Below are 4,872 nucleotides of genomic sequence, written 5' to 3'. Positions count from 1 at the left end.
TTGAACTACTAATATGAGTAATATACTACGTATTTTGTTTTGTAAATTTGTGATATTCTGTTTCCAGAAAAAGTGAGTTGATTAAGCGATAATTCGCTCAATTAAGCGATAATTCGCTCAATTAAGCGAATTACAATTCGCTCAATTCAGCGATAATATGCTCATTTTAGCGATAATTCGCTCAATTCAGCGACAATTCAGCGATAATTCGCTCAATTCAGCGACAATTCGCTCAATTCAGCGACAATATGATTTAGCCAAATATTAACAGTGAATTTCAATTTGTCGAATTCTTCAATGAACTCTATAATCTTCTCTTAATGTATGTCGTGTTGCGTCCCATTTGTGTTTGAATGGTGCATATGCCTCCGGGGACTTTATGGGCTGAATTTGAGGGTAGGGTAACAGTGAGATAGTACTCAAATAGGCTTCCATGATTTCTGTGGGAAGTGAAGTCAGCACTCTGTGACCAAGTTTTATCTCTAGCTGAATACAGAACTCAATTATATGATTGATTATTTGAAAAGCAAGATGAACGCAATCGCTCCAAATTTGACTTTCCTTGGTGGAAGCTTGATAGATCTTACAAAGCAGCCTGGGAGCACAGTACAATTTCTTGGAGCAGAACTTTGAAAACTAAACAGGCAACCCATAAATATGGGCTTATCTATCATGCTTCCTTGATTGAGCAGGCTGCTCCTAAGCACAAGGGTAAACTATCTTGTTCTCTTGCAGCAAAAACTGTATTGGCTATTCGTTATTATGCTCTTGGAGATATCCCTGACCACATTATGGGTCTTGAGAATCAAGCCAAGGTAACAGCCCCATGATCAAATTTCTGCCCACTTTTTTTCTTCTATTTTATTTTTATTATGAATATCTCTGGACCTGTTCTCATATACCCTGCTTCATTTCTTCTAAAACAGCTTGAAGCCCGTCTAAGAAATCTTGAAGGTAAAGAGTTGGGCAAATCTGCAGAATCAGCCAAGGGAAAACCACAAATACAAGTCTATGACAAAGATCGTAAGAAGGGAGCAGGAGCACTAATTACCCCTGCTATTTTGTTTACCAATTCACTCCTTGCTTCTCTTGCATGTCTTGCCTTGCCAGGTTGTCAGTTTTTTTTTTTTTTTATTTCCCTTTATTTTAACACTGCATTCTATCTTTTGCAGACGTATAATCCTGCAGCTGGGGGCAAGAAAAATTTATTAGCACTTCAAAACTTTTTGTAAAGGTGGAGAGGGTAAACCCTCAAGTGCATAAACAGCCTTCCTTCACCAAGAAACTAAACAAACCTGCCCCGAACCTCCAAACAACTATCAAAGCAAGCAGAACAAATTCTATACAAGCATTAATTCTGTAAAGCCAATTGCAATCCTCTTTGCTCCATTTGGGAGAAATAAGCTACTGCATCCTCCTCTCCATTTAGGATCTGCAATCTACTAAGTTGTTTATTGTTATTCACATGCTCTCAGTCTGTTTTCTAAGTGATATCTTACTTCCATATTGCACGCCAAAATTGTGCAATGCTGGAAGATAATAAATATTCTTAATCTGCTTCTCTCATTGGATAGAACTTCACTTCAGTAGTGTGATTCATCCATAGCTCTCAATACTTTCTATACCAGTGTTTGAGTTTTGTAGTTAACTAATGATACTGCTACTGTTTTTAATTTGTTAACCAGTGTGCTCGACTTTTTAAAATTCTTCAGGTAGTGAAGCTGAAAGCATTTTCAAGTTTGAAAATACATCAGAAGCTTTAGCAGCTACTACTTTATTGATTGATGCCAATACTCGTGAATGAATGCTGTTATTTCTGAAATTGATGCTGGCAATTATTTGTTAATACTCGTGAAATGCTTTACATCGCGATTGGGTGAGCATTCAAACTAACTTGTGGCTGAATTGCTGATTGGGTGAATGAAATATGCCCTCTTGATGTTAAAAGCTGGAAAGATATGCATGAACAGGCATTAGATTGATTATATGGAAGGATTAAGGTATGCCTAAATAGTTCTCAGAACTCTCAATTGTCGTGAAATTAGCCTAATAAATGAAATATGACAAGTACATAAATCAAGTCTCAGATTATGAAATGTTAGTCTCAGATTAAGGTTGATTATTGAGCTTCTTGATTGTTTTTGTGTCTTGTCTAATATTTACAGGAATTTGAAAACTCTGGACTTATACGAAAGTGAAGTTAATGATTCAAGTGGGAATTGGATAAGCCATTTTCCGGATACTTATACCTCATTAGTTACTCTGCCTCATCTCAGAGCTGCAATTCTCTTCTCTCGAGCGTTTGGTAAGCAGATGCCCAAACCTGAAATCACTCAGGCTCAACAATGCAGTGCCTCTGGATAAGCTCTCAATTCTCTTGGAGAAGGCTCCTCAGTTTGTTGACATTGGCTCTGGCTCATTTTTGACTGAGCTCGACACTGAAGGCCATGATAAAATTACTAGGGCATTTGCTGGATGTAAAGGGCTCAAGGGGCTATCTGGGCTCTTTGATGTTGTCCTTGCTTATCTTCCCGCCCTATGAAATTAAAGAGGTGGATTATTGCAAGTGGCTACAAATACGGGTGGGTTTAGGCAAGATTTTAATAAAAAAGGGAAATTATGCATCATGATACCCTCTTTAATGTCAGGAACATAAAGGAAATTATGTGCCATGATACTTTCTAATCAATGATCAATGCAGGTACTTGATTACATTGAAGACAGTGGCCTTGAAGTGCTTGCAGAATCATGCAAGGACCTGCGGGAGCTACGCGTCTAATATGTATTCCTTTCTTTGTCATCAAGAAATCCAATATTCGTTAATTGCAAATAAGAAATATTGTACTTGTATATTTTGTTTACTCAAGGGAACAAGAGATATAATTAGATACAAACTCTAATGTCTTAATTATTATTATATTAGGATACTATCGGATTATCTAAAGCCTATATATATACACCTGCTCATATGTTTCATTGTTTCAATACACGACTACACTTTTAAAAATCAGTTACTTTGATTCTCTTGCTTATCTCTTAACTACGGTGATTTTGTTTTAGAGGTAATCGATTCCACAAATATTTTGCTACATATATTGTCTTATAAAAATATGGAAATGCTTTAACTATAATGCCCATGTTTGACATTTGTTATCTGTCTAATTTTTTATTTTATTTTACAACCACCAGAATTCCAAAATTATAGTTATTGTTACCATTTAACATAATTCGTTAGGGTTTCTGTAAGTGGGGCCTATTATTTCATTAAATCATAATTTAATTAAAAAAATAAAAAAACTTTTAAAAAAATTCCCAGCCACCTCCCCCTCATCCACCCTCCCCCCTCCTCGTGCCGGCTTCTGTCGCCCGTGTCGGCGCCCAAACATTCCCCGATGTCGGCCCACCTCCTCCATTTCCCCTGCCCACTTTGCCCCAAAACCATCCTAAACGAGTGAAGACGTAACCCTAAAACCCGTTTAGGGTGGTTTAGACTTTAAACAAATGGATTTAAGGTAGGAGTGTCAGTTTTTAGGTGGGGGAAGGAGAAGGGGTGTGGGTTTACCGAGGCTATGAAGGTTGAATTTGGTTTTGTATGTTTTAGACCTGGATTTGACAACCAAATTTGACCACCATAGCCTCGGTTTTGGTAGTTGTCTGAACAATACGTGACGGTGAAGAGGAGAGATAAGGGCGGTGAAGAGGGGCTAGCATTGAAGATTGATGTCGACGGTAAAGATTTGATGTAGCCGGTGACACAACATGGGTGGGGAAAGGGAGGGGGGTGGGGTCGCCGGTGACACAACATGGGTGGGGAAAGGGAGGGGGCTGGACGGTGGCAGTGAGGGTGGCTGGACAGTGGTTGGGCCCCACTAACGGAAACAGTAACGACATAAGGCAACAGGTAGTGATAACTACGTGTAATCTTTAAGAATGATAAATTTTGTTAATCTAGTATAATATTGTAAATCATGAGGTTTTCTGTGTGGCTGGCCACACATGACAAAAGTAGCCCCTGCGACCAAGTAAGTCCTAACCAAGTAATCCTTGAACGGACCACCTGATAACCCCAAAAAACTACCACCAAGAACCACCACCAACGAAAAACTACCAATCTAAACCACCAATGAACCATTACCAATCTAAACCACCAACGAACCACTACCAACCTAAACCACCAACGAAACCAAATCTAGAATCCAGAACCACCAAACCACCACTACCCATCCACGAAACCACCAATACCCACCCAACGAAACAAGATCTAGAACCCAAAATTACCAAACCACCAACCTAAACCACCAACGAACGACTTCAACCCAGAAACGAAACCACCACCAAGCCACCAACCAACTCAGATCTAGAACCCAAAATTACATGCCTTCTAATTTGAATTTGCTTCAGATTCAAATCTCTTTTATAAGAATTATTTTGGTCAAGAATTGCTTTGGTTTAAGATACGTTTACAACTCAACAACAACAAGATCTGGAAATAGGTGTACGAAGACGACAACGGAAGTTGGTGTACAAAGATGACGGTAAAGTTCTTGTACGAAGACGATAAGGTTTGAGTAGATTGAGATGCTGAGTTGCGACGAAGAGATCAAAGAGTCGCCAAAAAGTATGAATGCCGACAAGGTATTGCTGTAGAAAATGGTTATGGAAGAAGAAAAGAGGAAAGAGAAAATAGAAGAAGATTTAAAAAAAATATTGTGCAGTGCAGCCAGTCGCATATGAAACCCATATCAGCTTTATGTGGGTGTTATTGTTTTCTTGGATTATGGTTCAAGCAGCTTGCTTTGTATTGTGCTGCTGACTGCTGTGTTGCATTACACATTAGCATCATTTGATGGTGAATTAGCTAAGAAGGTTATA

The 4,872-nt window shown here is 38.7% G+C and overlaps 1 long non-coding RNA gene across 1 annotated transcript; it reads left to right on the top strand.

The window, feature by feature from the left end:
* The first annotated feature begins 211 nt into the window (after nucleotides 1-211).
* LOC145626659 (uncharacterized) lies at nucleotides 212-2,958 on the top strand. Its single transcript, XR_014111048.1, has 5 exons — nucleotides 212-815; nucleotides 927-1,110; nucleotides 1,713-2,000; nucleotides 2,166-2,582; nucleotides 2,702-2,958. It is a non-coding gene; the product is annotated as an uncharacterized LOC145626659 (long non-coding RNA).
* Nucleotides 2,959-4,872: the final 1,914 nt, after the last annotated feature.

The sequence above is a fragment of the Chenopodium album genome, chromosome 4 (assembly GCF_948465745.1).
Source record: "Chenopodium album chromosome 4, dcCheAlbu1.1, whole genome shotgun sequence".
Classification (NCBI taxonomy): domain Eukaryota; kingdom Viridiplantae; phylum Streptophyta; class Magnoliopsida; order Caryophyllales; family Amaranthaceae; genus Chenopodium; species Chenopodium album.
This window is presented reverse-complemented; position numbering and strand designations above follow the sequence as displayed.